Here is an 18,421-nt window from a genome sequence, read left to right on the forward strand (position 1 = left end):
AATAAAAAGGCAAACGGAGGGGTGTAAAATGAAATCCTGAGTTCTCACTCAGTGAGTGATCACGATCCAGAATAGGAACTGAGTGTGGGAGGGGGAAATAGTCTGCCGTCATGTAGTTGATGATTATGTGGTGCTACCTACACAGTGAGTTAAGGAGCACACTCCTGAGCGTTTCACTTCATAGCCCAGGCAAAAGGAGCTGTCTTTCAGTGTGGGCTGCTATGAGTAACATGGCATGCACATCCCCCAGAGATGTGTACGATACATCCTCCTTAGGGTGGCTTCCGTATTTTAGTGGATATGGGAATTTGTCTGCACGTACAAACATAGTTGCTTGTATATATAAAAACTGGCCCTGCCGGTACCTGTGTGAGAGGAGGGTATGTGAGTAGGTTTATACCTCCACAGAGCTCGATGCACGTGTCCCTGTATGCCCCAGTAGTTTGTGTTGGACCTTCACGAAGACCCCTGTTTTGTCCAAGTGCCACTGCAGTTGCTTAAATCCATCCTGCAAGCTCCCTTGATACCTCGTTGTTGGAGGAAACAAACCCCAAAGGTCTTTGAAAGCTCTTCCTCCTATAGCTCTTCTCTAATGCTAGCTTTTTCTGCACAATTTGCTGTTTCCACAGCCTGGATAGAGTCCAGGATCCAAGAAGGTTTTGCTATTGATTTTTACAGGACCAAGGTGTTTAACATTACTGCTGTAGCTGTACAACCTGACATCTCTGCCTAGGCAGGCTGTAGGAATAAACCCATTTACCCCAAATGCTTTTCCCCGCCTGTCCAGCACTCCTTGCGTCTGAGAGGACTTTCTGTCCCTGAACAATGGCCTTTCCTAGGATGTTCAAAGTATTAGAAGAGGGCAGATTTTCATGCAAAAGCAAGTCAGACAGATCTGATCCCTAGCACTTCATTACAAACAGGAGAACAGAACTAGCATGGAAATGTAATTCCCTTACCCTCATTGAGTAATACCTTGAGTGCTTGCACAAGGCAGGGCTAGTCGAAGGGCCAGTACCATCAAAAGTGGCACGTGATGCACAACCAGCATCTTCTTTATTTAAAGTTCCACGTAACCAAATGAGCTTTTCTCAGCAAAGAAAAGGCAGATACGTGCTGAGTCTTGTTTGTACCCACAATGCCACACACATGTTCCTAACTTTTTATAGAAACACTCTTGATTCTCTGGGTGTGGGTTGGTTTTGGTTTTTTTTCATCTGCGGGGATTTATCCCACCAGTTGGTCTAATCAGCTCCCAAAATTGAGTGATCATGGGAAGCTGTGCAGTGAAAATAACTCGTGAGAACCAAAAAAGAAAAATGCTCAGGACATCCAGGCTATTAATAAAAGCAAGTGTTGCAGAGCCCCATATAAGCTTGCTGCATCAAGGACACAGAAGTAGCTACCCAAACCATTTTGGCTCTTCCAGCCAACAGAGCGCTTCCAGCTCACGTTGAAGTTGTGACATTTCGGTATCTGCTCTGTGCAAGAAGAGGAGGTGCAAACCTGCCCGGGGGTCACGGCTACAGCACAGCCGCCCTCCCGCTGAAACACCGTGGAGCACCCGGTGGCACCTCTCCTATGGAGGCAGCAGGCTTGCTGGTGATTTTGGCATGGTTACACCTGCAGTTGGCTTTGGAGATTCTCAGCCTACAACACAACTGGGCTTCTTCCACGCTTACTCATGAGCATGAACGCTTCTTTAATCCAGCACCAGGCTTCCTCCTTCTTCATAAAGGACTTGCGGCATCGATTTCCAATCTTTACACTATGGGAGCAATAACTAACCAAGCTGTAATGTTTTCCATTGCATATTTAACTTTGTATGTATGGCGTGTCATTGCCAGAGCTTTTATTTTCAATTCTGCAGCCTGAGAAATGCATGCACGAGGTACATCTTTAGTGAAGGAACCCATCCAAAGTGATGCCTTCTCCACCTCAACTTTAAAGATCAGCACACGAACAAATTGCTGCGCTTCTGACAGAGCGCTGCTATTAATATAGGAAGAGGCTGTTTTACTGTGATCCACATCTTCCAGTCGGATCCCAGCCCCCACCGTGCGCTTCCCTCAGTATTGTGCTTATGCCAAATCAGCAAATGTTCGGAGAAACAGGATAGGCCACAGCTGTAAACCAGCGATGGCATCTTGTGCGTTGGGTTGTTGGGGTTTTTTTTAGTGTGAAAGACTGGAGTAGTGCAACATTGAAATTGCATTGGCTAAGATAATAAATGGATCAGACAAATATAGCTGGGCATATGCTGAGTGTGGGTATAGGTTTTTAATTTCCCTTCTTCAAACCAAGATCTATAATAAGATGTTTCCTGGCTTGTGTGTGAGTGTTTTTAATAGCTTCATTTTTTTTCTTGCTGGATACTTCTGGATGTGGCTGTACTAGCCAAGCCCTGCACAGTAGCTACAGTGAATATTGTTTTACAGCTCTGAGCTGAGAGTACAGTAGGTGCCATAAACTATCCTGCAAGTCTGCTCTGTCAACGGGTGAGCACATTAGCAGCCTTTCTTTGCAAACTGAAGCAGCATCAGAGATGGCAGAGGGAAGAGGTTTTGTTTGCAGCAGAAAAGCGCGCTTCTCCACAGCTGGATGGCGGCTGTCGGAGCAAGGGAGGGTGTGCTTTTGTTTTATCTGCCTCTGCAGTCATAACAGGTAGTGGGGTTGCCCCCTGATCTTCTCCCTCGCCGATCCCAAATCCGGTCCAGTCTGGCTCCCAGCTCTTCTCTGGGCATCAGCAGATCCCATGGCCGTGCAGCAAACAGGAGCTGCTGCAGGATTAAGGGGCAGGGGGAGCTGGTAAGCAGAAGGCTTCGCACGGTGTCATGCACACGCACGGCAGCAGCAGTTAGAGCCATGGACTTGCCCGAAACCACTCTTCACATAAGCTTTTCTGAGTCTGTACTGCATCCTTCGTCTCCTAAGCTGAGCTAATTCAGATTCATATTCACCATCCCTGTCCCACAGTAAAAGTCAGGCCATGCAAGCAGCACAGAGCCCTGGCTGCGGCCGACCAGGTTTCTCCATCATTGCAAGAGCTGGTACGTCACCTGCAGATAAAGCAGGGCCTCAGGGCTGAAGTGAGTCATGTATGGTGACCACCCCTTGCACTGGACTTTAAAGTACCTGCCAGTGGAGGCAGCTTATTAGAAGCCCTATGAAATGTGTGTACTTGCTTAAAATCCCATCTTCACATGTCATTTGAATGATGAATCTCAGCTTTGACTTAAACAAAATGATCACATATCCAGTCTTAGCAGTTTTGACCTAGATGGCTCAGAAACCTGAAGGTGTATCCAAGGTATGCTCTTATTTTAACCCACAAGATTTATTTTTAAAGCCAGCATCATGGCTGGGAGAGGTCTGAATTGCAGCCGTCTTCAGACTGGAGCCAGTTCCCCTGTCTCAGGTAGGACATTTCTAAGCCTCCTGCATAATACTCGAACTTTAATTGGACATGAGTCAGCATTGTAATGATGTTATGAAAAAGGCAAACATCGTACTAGGAATGTGGTCTACAAGAAAAGGTCAAACTAGCTGGACCTACTGAGACTGAAAGAAGAGAAAGCTGAGGGAAGGACATGTCTCCAGGGCACAACAGGCCACCCGAGAGAGGGAGACACGTTTCTGCTGTCATACTAAGACACTCGCATCCCACCGCTGTGGGATCAAGTACGGGGACATCCCTGATTGAAAAGGGACGCTGGAGCAGCGGTGGAGCATTAGCCCCTGCTCTGACAAAGACTTCAGTGGGACAATATTTTACTTCTTGTATCTCTGATCCTTATCTCAGGAATGGGAACATCACCATCTTTCTGCCATTGTTAACAGACCACATAATCAGACATTATAAATTCAGGGCCACGTCAGTCTGTCTGATACGTAAGTTGATAGCTCTGAGTGGATGTGGAGTTGGGAGTCAAAAGTGGCTTTAGGAAAAGCTGAGCATGAGTGCAGGCTCTCTGACGGGTGGAAAGGGACACCACCCTGATCAGCTGCGGCTGTTTTCTTCTGCAGGCAATAACGCACATTCCCCCTGCACCTTTGAAGCAGTTAACGGGGGGCAGGGGAGGAAAATAGGACCCAAACCAAGCATTTCTATAGAGATACAATTCACTCCTGTGTCTTAAATACCAGCTCCCATTATGCTTTCGCCAATTCATCCCCGGTGTGATCCCGGCTCTGATGAGCTGAGCCCTAACGGGCCCTCTTTGCAGGGTGCGTGTGTAGGGCAGTATGTCTGGAATCAGCTTTACAAAGGGGGTCGGTGTCTCCCCCTTCTCTCCGTATCCAGCCCGGCCGTGCTCAGCTGCTGGGACAAGGAGAGCCAGGAGCAACTGCAGGGGCAGCTGTGCCTCCAAGGAGCACAGCCCTTCTGCTTGGTTTTGGCCGGGGCTACCCCGCCGCCGGTCCCACGGCCATGCTGCCGTCCCCGAGGCTCTGGGCTCAGCTGCCCGTTCGTTAGGACCGGCTGCAGACGTGGCCATAAGTGCTGGGGAAACTGCTGCTGCTAGAAAGGTGGCTCAGCGGTGTGGACGCCGAGCAGGTTTGGCCCTTAGAGAAAGGACTTTTCCGTGAAAGCTCCACGGGCTGGCTAACATACGTGGTGTTTTACCGAGAGCTCTCATCTGCCTAGACTGCACCGTGACTGAAGCTGCAAGGACGCAAAATTCACATTACCCTCCGATACTGAGAATTTGTCTCTGTTTCTTGGACCTGTTGGGCACCAGGTCTACCTGGGCTTGCGTTTCACCTTTGGGCTTAAATGTCCCATGGCCAGCCTGCTGTCAGGAGCATTTTCTGTCTGCGCTCAGCTGATTTATCACAACCTCGGTACTGCATCTGTCCTCAGTTACTATCCTATATACACCAGGTGGGAGGGCCAGGGTGTCTCTGTGGCAGGAGCGAACCCTGGGGTGCAGGCATCCTCATCCTGGTACAAAAGGCTGGAGGCACATGGCCGTAGCAAAGCCTCCGCCAGGGTGTACCAACACACTCTGCCTGCAAGGAGAGCTCACCTCATGGCCTCAGCCGGCACTCCAGAGACAGGCTTTTGCTCACAAACGTGGTGTTTGTGTTCCCTTCTTCCAGCAATTCTCGCGTCCCAGGCATTACCAACACATCCGTGCATCCCTTTGCAACAGCAAACCAAGGTCCAGGGCGCCGTGGATGTCTCCCAGGTCACGCAGTGACTCGCGGATGTCTCTCTGTCCGCGCCGTCTGCGTTGAGCCCCTGTTTCTTCCTACGGATGTGGTGCAAACCAGGAGTTAATATTGCATGACACTTGCTAAATAACGCAGAGATACCTCTGTTTTGGGAGGGTGCTTAGGAAATCTTCCTGTTCAAATCAACCCGCAGCTGGCTGCTTTCCTCCTGTGCTGGCTTGTACCGAGCGATCGCTTCCCATTTTTCTTGATTCCAGCTTCGCAGATGTGCACAGACACCTCACGCCGGCCTGAGATCAAGTTGTTGCAACAAGACCGTTGCACCTGCGAAAGCCTGCATGCAAAAACGTCTTATATAACCAATAATTAGCTTTGCGATTACTTCTGTTGCTGCAGCAGCATCGTCTCCTCTCGGTATATCAATCACCAGCTTCCCCCCGGGGGACGTTTCGGTTTTTCAGGAGGTTGCAAAGCTTTGATCGCACATAACCATCCATAAACTCTTCCTGACACCAAGCAAGATCAAAACTTGCTGGTGACGGTACGGCAGAGCACGAGGCAGGGTACGCTGCGTGGTGCCTCACGTGCCCGAAGGGAGATGTGAGATATTCTCCCTGTCTTTGGAGCAAGAGGGGTTGGCAGCAACATCCTTCCTCTCAAGCCGTGATGGGAGAAGGGGTTAATCCACCACTGACACCAAGTGCTAAAGTGTTTCATCTGGCAGCCGGTGCCAGGCGGTAATACACTTTCGACAGAGAGATATTATGTAAAATGGAGTGGTGACCCAAGGAGGTGTAATTAGCTCTGCTGTCACATAGGAAAGAACATGTTTGTACAGATTATTTCCAATTTCTAGCAACACCTGCTCACTTGCTTTAACCAGATTTCTCAAATAGGGACTAATTAGCACTTCCTTGGAAGCCCAGCTCTCTTCAGGCGATGGCTTTACCTCTCAATCGGCATTCCTTCTGCAGGAAGGCACATTCATTACTGTATCAGGAAAAGCTGATGGAAGCAGGAAACCATTTTCATGCCTAAAACTAATTAAAGGAGAAGGCAGAGCTCACTGGATCTGGACTTCCTTGCTCATGCAAGGGGTGAGGGTTGTGTGGCGAGTTTCCTTCTCTGCATCCTTGAATGAAAATGGTATTTTGCATCTGTATGACTTCTGAGGGCTGTGGGTGAGGGCCATGTGGTGCTGCTTCCCCCAGGGTTTGAGGCCAGCAGCCCAAGGCAGGGCTTTTGCCACCCCAGCAGTGGCACAGAGCTAGCCCTGACCACCATGGTGGCTTGGGACCGAAGGGAGCCCCTTATAGCATCCGTGCTGGAGTCGTCTTCTGAGTGAGCCTGTGCTGGGGGTGGACAGGGCTCCCCTTTTTTTTTTTCTTTGCAAGGGTAACTATGTGCAAGGTGCTGACCATAGTTAGGTATTAACTACAGTTTGGGAGTTAATGGTGTTAATCGATGCTACTGTTTGTAGAACACCAGTCTAACCAACCCCTTCCTAAAGCAGAGGACTGTGATGAAGTTAATGAAGTTCCCAGTGGTGTTACGATGCTACAGGTGAGTGTGCCCAGGCATGGGGGGTGTGTGACTGGCCAGGGCAGTCCTCCCAGCTCAGCCCTTGATCCCTGCTACTAACCACCAGCTCTGCTGAAGCTTTATAGCAAAGAAACCCCTTTTGAAAACCTTCTGCTTTCCTCCCCTGCATGAAGGGATGAGATGTAGCCATCTAACTTGGCTGTCCCCAGCCCTCGCCTCCTTGTGAGAGGTGGGGATGACCCTTCTCATCCCATGACACATTCCTGGAGGTGTTTCTGTTTCCTTTCAACACCCTTATCCATGAAATCTATCCTCTTTTGATAGCTGCAATTCGGTGGCTTCTACAGCACTGCAGTCTTCAGGAAAAGATGCATTTTTGGGAAGCGATTTGTACTGAATTGACTCCCTTACAGCCTGCCATGCACTGTCCACAGAGCAGCAGGTGAGAAGGCATCGCCAGTCCCACCTTCCCCATGTTTGAGGCCATGCAACCACACCTCATCCCTCATACACTGAGTCTGTTAGCTTGTTTTTTGGCTAAAACATGTCTTCCAGGCAGCTATCCAAGCTGGCTTGGACCATCTCAAAAGATGGAGACTCTGCTGTTTCCTTTGGCGTTTGCCTGTGACTCTCAAGCTTGCGCTGTTGATGTATTTCTAACTTAGTTTGTCCAGCTTCAGTCTACAGCTTTTACTTTTTGTTCTCCCTTTTTCTGACAGAGCCTTTTAGTGCCTGCAGTTATGTGCTCAGGCACTGTAATTGAATCCACTGTCTCAATAAGATAGATGACTCCGGATGCCTCCCTATAGGCGTCTTCTCCACCTCTGAAGCTGTTTTTGTGGCCTGGTTCTGCTCTCTTCTCAATTTTACTGTGTCTTTTTGCAACCACGGGCACCAGGACACTGATGCTGTGTTTTAGCTCCAGGTTAAAAACTCTTCTGAATGTATATGTAAGGATCTTGTTAACACTTTGTGCTACAGCATCACCTCCTGTTCATCTGATATTTCCCTCTATCTCCTTCCCTGCTTTCCTCTCCTACCTGTATCATACTGAACTCTTGAGCACTAAAAGGAGCAGAAAGGGCATAATTTCAAAACTCATTTAAGGAAACCAATTTTTTTCCCCTACCCAATCTATGTGGAACTCGGTGCCATAAAACAAAAGCGAGGCCAAGCAGGGCAAAATGTCCACAAATAACAAAGACATCTAGAGGAATAACCATATTTCATTTTTATTAAGAGCTTTCAGAGAGCTGTAAGTCTTTAAACCCTCTGCAGTCTTAACTCCTGGGGGCTTTGGAGAAGTTCTGCCTTGGGAAGGTTGTTCAGGTGGGGTTGTGCAGTGAAACATCTGGCAGTGCTGATTGCCAGGCCAAGGTAGAGAAGGAAAAGGACCATCAGCCTGAGCCAGAATGGCAGCTCCTACATATCTGTGTTTGTTGTCGTGTCCCTCAGAAAGAGATGCGTGACCTTCCAGAGAATAGAAATCCCTATCGCCCAACTGACCTAGTTTATTTTCACGCATCATTTAACATGCCCTCTAATGTTTTATAGACTAATTTCTGTAACTCAACATTGAGCTATTATTTAATGAAATGATCCCCAATAGGGACCTTAGGAGAGCTAATTGTACATAAAAGCTTTGGGGGTGGGGTGGTGGGAAGCATCCACAAATGCTTTAAATACTGAATTTTGCCTCTCTTAATATTTAATTATTTATTTTTTGCCTCAATTCTGGTTGCAATTCTGCAGATACACATCGGCAGTGGTATTGATGAAATCTCTGGCGCCAGTGCAAACCAGTATCAGAATCAGGCCCAGTGAAGTCTTATTTTAATTTTTCTATGACCATTTTGCCAGCTGCGACCTTATTTTAATGGCATTGGTAGATGTATGAAAAAACAGTTTCAGGAGACTGCTAAGGGGGGGACAATTTGAGGTATTCCCTTTATCAGTGGGTCTGAGTTTGGGTATGTTTCCAGGCAGCTCTGCCTGAGGTCTCCCTATGGATCTCTGTCCGTATCCACAGCAGCAGAAGGCTGGGCCATGGGTCGGGCAGCGCTGAGGGAACCCCCTTGTGAGAAAGGAACACCTTCTTATTTATTATTTTTTACTGCTTTTTTCTAAGCACAAAATTTGCAAAATAAATACGATCGATCAGTTTTTGATGACCACTTGGATGCTTTGCAAAAATGTGATGAATTATTTTATTATTATTTATATTCTTTATTATTTTATTATATCCAATCTCTCAGCAGACCTGCAAGTGTTACAGCAGACCCAGGGAAGTCTGGTGTGTTGACACAACTCACGAAGGATTGCATGAAGTCGCCCGTCATGACTTTGCACTGGGGAGTGGGGAATGAAAAGGAGCACATCTTACCCTCCAGGACATGGAGGACCAAAAAAACTTAAGGAGCACCTGAGTGCTGTTGACGGTATGAAGTGCAAGAGGACATAGGAGCTCTGCTTTTTGTCCCACAGAGGCTTTTTAGCATGCCAATCACGGTGAAATGATGACAACTCCCAGTTCAGGCTGATGAGTAGTTATTTTTCTTGCTGCTGCTGAAGCCACTGGAAAAATCTGATTGATCCAGGATGCCACGTCAGAGCCTAATTCCCCTTTCTGCAAACACCCATATGCTCATGTTTAGTCCTTAATAAAAGGTAAGCTCCAGTCAATGGGAAAATATGCTTAAGAGCTTTATTCGCTTTCTTAAGTGCTTTGCTGGGTCTGGCCCCATGCAATGTGTCAAGCACACATTAGCCTCATCTTTTATTGCTGTAATATAGATAGCTCCTCAGAAATAACCCTTTCAACACAAAGGTGGGGTTTTTTCGGAGGGGAAGCCACCCTGTGCCTATGCACTTACTAATAATGATATGCATTTGGGTGATGTTCTGGCTGTCTGCTCTGAGGAAATAAAGGGAGGGAAACATGATGGTCTTGGAGCAGGTACAAAGCTTTCAGCTGCCTGGCTCGGGTGAAGTTGCAGAAAGCATTTCTTTTTGTGTCTCAGGGCCTGGCAGCCTGGCAAGATAATAAAAGATAAAGCAAACTGTACGACAATGGAAAATGCTGAGCTCCCTGAGTAATTAAAGGTTGTGTAAGACAGTCGCATGGCTTGCAAGGATTATTAATACAGTCACGTTTGCATTATATAAAGGGTAATTAAAATGCAGCCTGCTTACCATTGATTCCACCCCTTGCCTGGTGTTCGTAGCAGCGGGTGCGCAGCCAGGCTGCGAAGGCAGCTCGGGAGGCAGCGAAAGTAGAAGCTGCGGGGGGGGGGGCAGGATGCCCCCGACTGTGGGACCACCGCTGTGCCGTGGCTTTGGACAAACCCCGGACAAATTGCCCTGCGGATTGCATCTTCCCTCGCCAGCACGGGCAGGAGGGTTGGCGAAGCTGGGGAGCGGTGGGGTTATAAGCAGCTCTTGATAGAAAGCTAAGGTGGCTGTGGATTGCGGGTCAGTGTACCTGAAGAAACTGTGCCAGGGGAGTCTAAGAAAGCCGGGAGACGAGGGATGTCTAGCACAGAGGGAGGCCCCTGGCTACAGCCACTGTGCAGCCGGGAGCCACCCTTAGCCCTACGCAGACTGCGTTGGTTTTGCCAGCCCCGCTCCGTGCGGACAGGCATCCGAGCCCCGTGGGTACCACACGATGCTCTCGGGAGCACGGGGTGGCACAGGGCCGTGAAGAGCATCTTCCTGAGGCAGTGCAGAGCACACCCAGGCTGCCGATGCCAGCCGGTCCCATTGCAATTCCCAAAGCCCGGTTTCATTAACGAGGCACGAAAGGTGGGAGTGGGCCTGGCTGTGGTTTTCTGGCAGCCCCACCTCAAAGATGAAGGGCAGCTTCGCTCCTATGATGCTGCACGTGAAAGTGCACGCCAAGAGGTGTCTGAAGTGATGCGTTATTTGTGTGGAGGTTGCAGCGAGCTTTTTCCACTAGTTCCCACAGCAGGGAGAGGCGAGGTGCCCAGACCAAGGAGAAAGGAGTGTAAACTCCCCGACGTCAGCTCCTGTGAGCCCTTGAACCCCTTGGTTTGCATTTTCTATTGCATAAGGTACCTTTTGGTGCAGAAGAGGGGTTCAAGCGGAGCTGGGGAGGCTTGGTCTCCCCAGGATGCTCTGCTTTTTGGAGCTCTGTGCTGTCTGCTCCTGGCAGGGCTTGCAAAGAAAATGCCTCAAACCCACGTGCAAGGCTGTTGGGATGCTGCGAGCATGCCGAGCCTCTATGTTCCCGGTTATTTCTCTGTGTTGCTGATTATTTCCCTGGGACTCCTGTCCTCGGTGCGAGGGTGCTTCTCAGGCAGCGACAAAGGCAGCACCTCTGAAGGAGCTGGAGATAAGAGTACACGCGAGAATGAGCTAGACCAACTGTTTTCTCCATGGAAACATGATTGGCACTCAGCTGTTAGGCCCAGTAAATCCAATTACATCTGTAGACAGAAATGTGTTTAAAAAAAAAAAAAAAGCCAAGCTATTGCAAATGAAAATATAACCGTATGCTGTAGAATTGTTGGGGCTATTTCTTTGTTTTTTACAGTCCCAACTACATCCCATACCCCTTGTGGGGTGTGCGTGTTGAGTGATGTTTCCCTGTGGTGCTGCTGCCCCGTGAAGCCACGGTACCCCATCCCTGCCCTGCGGTGGCAAACGCTGCCTGGTCCTAGCCCCCATCTTTCCTAGGGCAGCCGAATTACAGGGCCAGACAGGCAGCCAACACTGAACATCTAGAGAGTGAGGTATTTCTAGAAAGTCACTTTCCATGCAATGGGCCTGAATAACCACAACCTGAGCTCCTGGAGATGACAACCGGGGGCCTGTAGCCTTCCTTCCAGCCACTCCTGCCCCAACAGCCCTCCAGTGGCTTGTGAGAAATCACTTTTAAATACATATTAGCGCTGCTTGCCATTCAGGGGACCCTTTTTAAAGACACTTGAAGTACACAGAGAACTGTCGTGAGGTGGGGAAGCTACAACCCAAGTTTGAAAACCCTGGTTACAGATGGATGTCTGGCCCGAATAGCCACCATGAGCTTTCTCCCTGTGTTTTTATAATTCCCCATCCCCACAGGTGATGTGTTCTCCGTTGGGCTGGGAGTGAAAATAATGCCTTGCAGCTAAAAAGCTGCAACTGGAATCTGAACACAGCACGTTTCCAAAGAAACCTAGGCAAATTAAGATCAAAAGTTCCCCCAACCTCAGCCCTACCCTTGACGCAGCGTTTTAGCCCACCCAGCCTCCTCCATGCAGCCCTGGGTAGCATTGCCAGCACCTCCTGCTCCCCAGACCACCGCACCAGGCAGGGGAAAAGCCCTTCGTGCTGCCTTTTCTCATTTGCAGGTCACGGGGAGGAATCTGCCAGCAAAGCCACAGACTTCAAAACCGTTTTTTTCTGTCTGTGGAAGGAATTAATTGCTTTAACTGCATGTTGTGGTGGGTACAATTTAGTTTCTTTTTAATTGGCATCTCATCTGCGCTTTCTGCATTCCCTTGTGACCGGTTTGAGGTCTATTTTGCTCATTTAGTCCCTGGGTGGAAAACCTGTGGAGAAGTCAGGAGACATGGATGGCTTTTCCAATGCCGCTACTGACTTTGCTTGACTGGCTTTCAGATGCTTATCCAAAACATGATTCGGTTCCTCCATCTGTAAAATGGAGGTTGTTGCTTTATCCCCCTTAAAAACTGCTCAGAGAGCTTGGGGTAGAAACCAGCCAGTGGGCTCCAAGTTGATGGAATTTCTGTTTTTCAAATCTGTGACAGTTTTCTCTTAATTCTGTGCTTTGAAATACAGAGAAGTATGGAAACGTTCAACTTTTTTTTTGGGGGGGTGGTTTTTAAAAGCTCTATAATTTTGGTATGGTGGAAAACTTAAAAATAAATTCTCCCCACAACATTTTAGCCTTGCACTGGACCAAATCTTGAAGGAAGAAATATTGCTGTTGGTTATAATTGTCGGGCTTCGGCATTTCTCTGTTGTGGAAACCAAGTATCAGGGTTAGACGCAGGGTCTCATCCCAGCCATACTGTGCTTTCTCATCTCGGTTATTCCCGACTGAAAGCAATAAAATGCCTCTCATCCAAAAGGATACATTTCAGGCTCTTTGGGGAGGAAATACCACTCCATGGTGAGAGGCAGCTCCTTCTGCAGAGGAGCACGCCGGTGCAGGCAGCCAGGCACGCTCCTGCACGTTGAAGCGCGGAGAGGAATCACCCAGCTTTTCCAGGTGGACTCTTGCCCCCAAAAATCAAGCCCGACTGACTGCTCTGGAGAAGTCATCCGGCCCATCTCCACAGCAGCCGGCAGGTCCGGGTGTCATTCCATGGGTTCAGGGTGAGGTACATCGCCCTCCAAACCACCGATACCCTTTGCAGACCCTGGGCAGACGGGGCTCCATCCCACTTCGCCAGCAGCCGGAGCAACCCACAGCCCGGAGCAGCGGGGTGTTCATTTGGGGACCGTCCCCATCCTGCCCCAGCGGTGGGTCCAGGCTGGATGGAGACACCCTGGCCCGTGGCCACAGGAGGTTCTCCCGTTACGCGGGCGGCCCCATGCAGGTAGTTTTGCTTAATGGTATTAAACAGAGAGTGATAATGTTACCTCGGGGATCAAGTGGTGAGCTTGGTATGGCGTGACCTGCGGCAGCAGCGGGAGCCTCTCGTGCCACCGAGAGGCTTGGGACATCGTGGGGAGCCAGCGGGTAGGGGACATTTACTGGGGAAGGAGGCTAACGCCCTGGAACGGGTAGACTGCTGGCAATAAAACCCACCTATTCCCAGGTGTACAGCCCCTGTGTCTCAGCTTAATTTCATTTTGCAATATTTTAACTTTTATTCTGGGGCCACCTCTGAACCTGCTGAAGCCATTCATCCCCCTCCATGTCCTCTTGCCACTGCTTTCCACCACTGGAAATGAGCTCCACAGTTAAAAACAACCGGTTCAGAGGCGGCTATGTGTCTGCGGCTGTGTGTGTCTGGGGCGGGAAGGCGGGGGGGAATCAAATATCAAATAACAAATCTGTGAGGTGGTATCAGGATCTGCTTGCTGACACGTGGGTGGAGGGGAGAAGGACAATGTGCCCAGCAGTTGCTGGCTCAGCTCTGGTGACGCCGGCGGCTTGTCCTGTGCCCTCCCCAAAAAACTGGCCCCCACCGGGGTGGGAGCCGCAGCTGCCTGCCATCCCCTCGCCAGGGCAGCCGGGCTTTGGGCCGTGCATGGTGCATCCAGCTATAGAAAGAAGATGCTGTAAGGGGGAAGTTATAGTATATATATATATATATATATAAGTACATATATAGAGATATAAAGTGCTGCTCATCTCCATTATCAATCCAGCAAATGACAATTTCAGCCGCGTTAAACCATTAAATAAGCTGCTCCCTTAACTTCTGGGAAGGCAGCACGAATTTCGGGCGGGTTTCTGTCGGAAGGGAGGGCTGATGAACTTTTGATGAACCGGGGCTGGAAGCAGACAGTTGCTCCTATTGAATCAGCATCGTGTAAGGCTGGCCTCATTAATGAATGTCAGAGACCCCGCCTGAATCAGAGGTTTCAGGCCTCTGCTTTTTCTTTTTTAATTGCATTTTCCAGAGTTCACAGGCCAGAGTAAGCGGGGAAATTTGTGATGGGTCAGAAATGGCTGTGGTTTGGAAAGAATTTCAGGCATCCTTCATGTGACCTCCTCCTCCTTGCACACAATTGTTACTTTTAAAAGAAGCAGCGATAATGGGGGACCAGGGGATCTGCCTTGCAGAAATCTTGCCCTCAGCCCTGCCGTTTGCAAATCCCTTCTTTGATCCATGGCGAGGAGCGGTCAGTGCTGCGGAGGGGAGACGTCCAAGGGCAGGGGGCTGCCAGCCAGGCACCCCTCCATCCGCTTCCCGATGGAGCGGAGGAGCCAGAGCCTACAGCGGCGACGAGGCATTTTACGGTAGCAGCTTCAGGAATTAGTCAGCCGCGGCTCCTGTGCCATCGGCAGGGTTTGGAGTTAATCCGGAGCCTAGTCAAGGCTTGCAAGGCACTGGGAGTGGATGGGACTCGCTCCCTTAACAGCCTGTTTGAAGATGAGGGGGGAAAGCCCCCCGCACTCCCTTGCTGACTCAGCTGGCCTGGGCAGCTGGCCTAGTTAATCTTAAATAAGCCAATTAAGGCTACACCTTAGGAATGCCTCTTAGCTGAAGGTTTGCTTGAATAAAGGCTGCAAGGTTTAGCTAATGGTGCCTCAAATCCCAGTAGAGTGTTCCTTACCTAGAGGGTCAGTCGTGCCCCCCTCAGCTGTTCCCGTGCTGTGGGCAGGACATGATTTAATTGAATCAAACCCACCAGGGAGCGAGTGGCAGCCTCGAGTCACCCAAGAGCCAGTGGGTCTGGAGCACAGCAGTCAGGGGAGCAGCTCAGGTCTGTCGGCCACTAGGTAAGTCGTGATATAGCTCCCGTGCCTCAGTTTCCCCACCTGCAAAACCAGTGATGCTCCTGAAAGGTGCAGGACATCCCAGGGTGTCCCGTGATGAACGTGCAGTAGTTGTAGCACTGGGTTAAATCAGGTGTGTGTCTTTGGGGGTGACACGTTATCACCGTGTACAGGGGGGAGGGCCCCAAAGAGCTGGGCTTTTGAGCATCCACCTGACAGCCTGGTGGTGGTGATCTCCCCATGAATTGTTTTTAGGTTTTCTGATGAAAAGACGAAGCAAGGCGGCCTCAGCTCCAGCTGACTGCCCTGTGCTTCCTGACGTGAGTGTGGCTGGTAGGAAGTTTGACCCAGCAGGAACAGGCAACTAACTATTATGCCTGCAAAACTCCAAAACAAATTGCTTTACTCGGGCCTGAGACCTGACACCAGGGCTGGCTGCAGCTCACCTCTACCTGCGGTTCCCAGGTGGCAAAAACCTGCTCTAATTAAATCTAAGAGGCAAGATGATATGTAGGGGCCCAGAGCCTTACTTAGATGTTGTGCTGCAAAACAGGAGGGTGTTTGCAAGAGAGGGAGGGATGGGGATTTTTTTTCCCTTCTTTTTTTATTTTATTATTATTTTAATTGTAAGAAGAAAAGCTCCCTTCAAAGAATACCTCCCTGTGAATTTATAGTCCTCCAACCCAGTATTTTATGATCTCAACAAGAAGCTCATAAAAACAAATGTTTGGAGAGGGGGAGGAAGGGGGGGGGGGGAGAAGGTATAAAAGAGGCACCAGCAAGTCTCAACTGAAAACATGGAGCGAGGTTTCCTAAGGTGAGAGTTCCCATAGAAGGAGCTGAGCTGGCTCGGGAGGGGAGGATGCTTTTATGGGATACCTTGTACTCGGGCTCTTCTCTGCGCTGGTGGGTCAGGAGGCTTGGCAGCCGCGGCGAGGTGCTCTCAGCGCAGGGGCATCCTGCGAAGGGGAGGCGGGGGGGGAGACGATGGGCTTTGCTTCACTCGCTGGCAGAATCCTCATCCCAGGAGGGGTCTCGGGGGGGTCTGCGAGGGGATCGCCTGGCTAGGAGAGGGAGCAACTTGCTCGGAGGAGGTGTGGGGCTGGAGGATGCGGGTGTGAGCGTTGTAGTGGGGAGGGCAGGTGGGTGCAAAAAGCTCAGAGCTTGACATTTCTGTAGGGATTCAGGAAATGTATTTGGTTTCTGAATCCTTTCCAGCTCCAGAAGGTCAAAGGCCCTCTCCTGGATGGGGACAGACTCTCCCACTACTTGAGTGTGGCAGACACATCGCTCCTTAAAGACACTGAAGGCTAGGAATGGCAGAGCAATACACACTAAAAACCATGGAAATGTTTAAAACCTGGTGTTCTGCAGCCTCTGTTTTCCTGTGAGGGAGGGGGAGTTATTTTTGTTAATTTTTTTTTCTTTTTCCTTTTGCCCTCATCCTCCCCAAAGACTACACTGTATTTAAGAAGAGGTTTTTTACATGTTCTGGTTCAGCACCCTCTAAGCACCTTCCCCTTCTGTGCTGCTGGTAAGGAGCAGGCTTTGCTCTGCAGAAGACCTCTTGGTGAGTCTGGTCTCTTGAGTGCACCCTGGCCACATGGCTCAGGTGCCTGCACTCCAGGGAACTTGACCACTGGTTTCTACTGTCTAGATAAAATCGGGGCTCCCTTCAGGAACATTAAAGCCAGCGAGGAACATCGGTCTGATCCTCTGCCCTTTAGACTAGTGTGGGTCATTTTTTCCTGTGTTAGTCTGCCATGTTTTTATGCTGGATTAGAGAGTCCCGTCGGTGTCTCCATGAAAGCAGATAAACTGCAACCAAACCACCTCCACTGTTTGCCTGCACCCCTCAGGGTTCTTCCTCCCTGTACAGCTTCTGGGCTATTCCCACCTTTTCAGTGTCCTTTTCAGATCGCAAACCGCAGCACCCAGCGCAATCAGTATGGGCTGCGTAAAACCAAGCCCTGCTTTCCCTCCTTATCCTCCATCACCAACACAGTAGGAGCTCATTTACCCCTTTTGCTACGGGGTTGCACTGGGAGTTTGGAGTTGTTTCTCTGCTCTGATGGGCTAAGGGGAGGTCTAATGTGTGCCTGGGACCTCTGGGTGCCCAGGCAAGTGTCCCCTGGAGCCAGCAGCGGTGGCCTGCAAGCCGTGGCAGCAGCACTCACTGCTCTTTTAAGGCCATACAAGGATGTCGTCCCTAAAGGGGCATGAAGGACTCGTTCCTGACATAACAGTATGTCTTGCTTTTGCTTTTTTTCTTTTTTTTTTTTAAACTCATAATCAGTGTAAAGATGTGTAAGAGTGGCTCTGTCACAATTTGTGCTTTGGAAATGGGAAAGTGTAATACCTCCCCTACACTTGCTGAAATTTTCTCAGTTTTTCTAAAACAAGAAATTTACCTCCAGGCTAATGTCCAGAATGTAAAATTTAGGATGAGTAAATATTTCTGAGCATGTGTGGGGGTTCGGTTTTGATTTTGTGTTTGGTTTTTTTTTAAAGTTGCAGAGGGTGGCCGCATTTTCCCCCTGACTCCTTGGGGTGCTGCAATGGGATGTCCCCATTTTGGGAGGCACAAGCTGATGTGATTCTCCTTGGTTTCCCCACTCCTGACTTGGGGGACTGTGACAGAAACCCCGGGGGATGACAAACTGTGTAATACTGTCTGTGCACACACTGGGATATAGGTGAGCTTGGGAGCAGTGGGGAGGCTGGGCAGGGCTATGGCAGATACCATCTGTGCATCTACATGCATGTATGCAGATGTGCATGTGTACAGAGGCGTGAAGAGGAGTGCTCTTCCCTGCACCGCACCCAGATGTGTATAGGAAGAAACAAATACACTTTTATAGGCTTTATCTGCTCTCTTATCCACACATGTCCTCAGAAATATTAATTACTGAGTGTAAGCTGTTGGGAAACGGCTGCATGAGTCTGTCCATTTGCTGGTAGACTCATTTCCCCCGCATCCTTCCACCCCTACATTTTAGAAAGGAAAGGGATTTATTATAAGGCAGTGTTGTGGAAAAAACTTCCTTAGAGAAACACGCTAGATGATCTGGGAAAGGCTTGAGTAATGGAGCTTTTTGTGGGCTAATAGAATAAAACTGCTCCACAAAAATATTATCGTTGGGAACATGAGCTGAAAAGGGAATGATTCATGTGAAATACGGGATGTGCCTGTATTTCATATGAATCAGTGCTATGCAAAGTGGGAGAAGGCTGGGGCAAGATGAGCACCCGAGACCTGCCCCTGAGCATGGAAAAGATAAAACG

General features: G+C 49.4%; 2 long non-coding RNA genes across 7 annotated transcripts in view; both read left to right on the plus strand.

The window, feature by feature from the left end:
- Positions 1-9,407, plus strand: part of LOC138688528 (uncharacterized) — a 33,057-nt gene extending 23,650 nt beyond the window's left edge. For 3 of the 6 annotated variants that reach the window (XR_011327387.1, XR_011327386.1, XR_011327383.1), the window contains one exon: positions 8,976-9,407. This is a non-coding gene — a long non-coding RNA (uncharacterized lncRNA). Of the gene's footprint in view, positions 1-6,655; positions 6,739-8,972 lie in introns of all 6 variants that reach the window. The other 3 variants (XR_011327385.1, XR_011327388.1, XR_011327384.1) reach the window with 3 other exon arrangements.
- A 5,274-nt stretch (positions 9,408-14,681) lies between these two features.
- LOC138688531 (uncharacterized) overlaps positions 14,682-18,421 on the plus strand; it is a 36,605-nt gene continuing 32,865 nt past the window's right edge. Inside the window, exon 1 of the long non-coding RNA XR_011327390.1 lies at positions 14,682-15,139. This is a non-coding gene — a long non-coding RNA (uncharacterized lncRNA). The remainder of the gene's footprint in view (positions 15,140-18,421) is intronic.

Source organism: Haliaeetus albicilla, chromosome 13, assembly GCF_947461875.1.
Source record: "Haliaeetus albicilla chromosome 13, bHalAlb1.1, whole genome shotgun sequence".
In the NCBI taxonomy this organism is placed as follows: Eukaryota; Metazoa; Chordata; class Aves; order Accipitriformes; family Accipitridae; genus Haliaeetus; species Haliaeetus albicilla.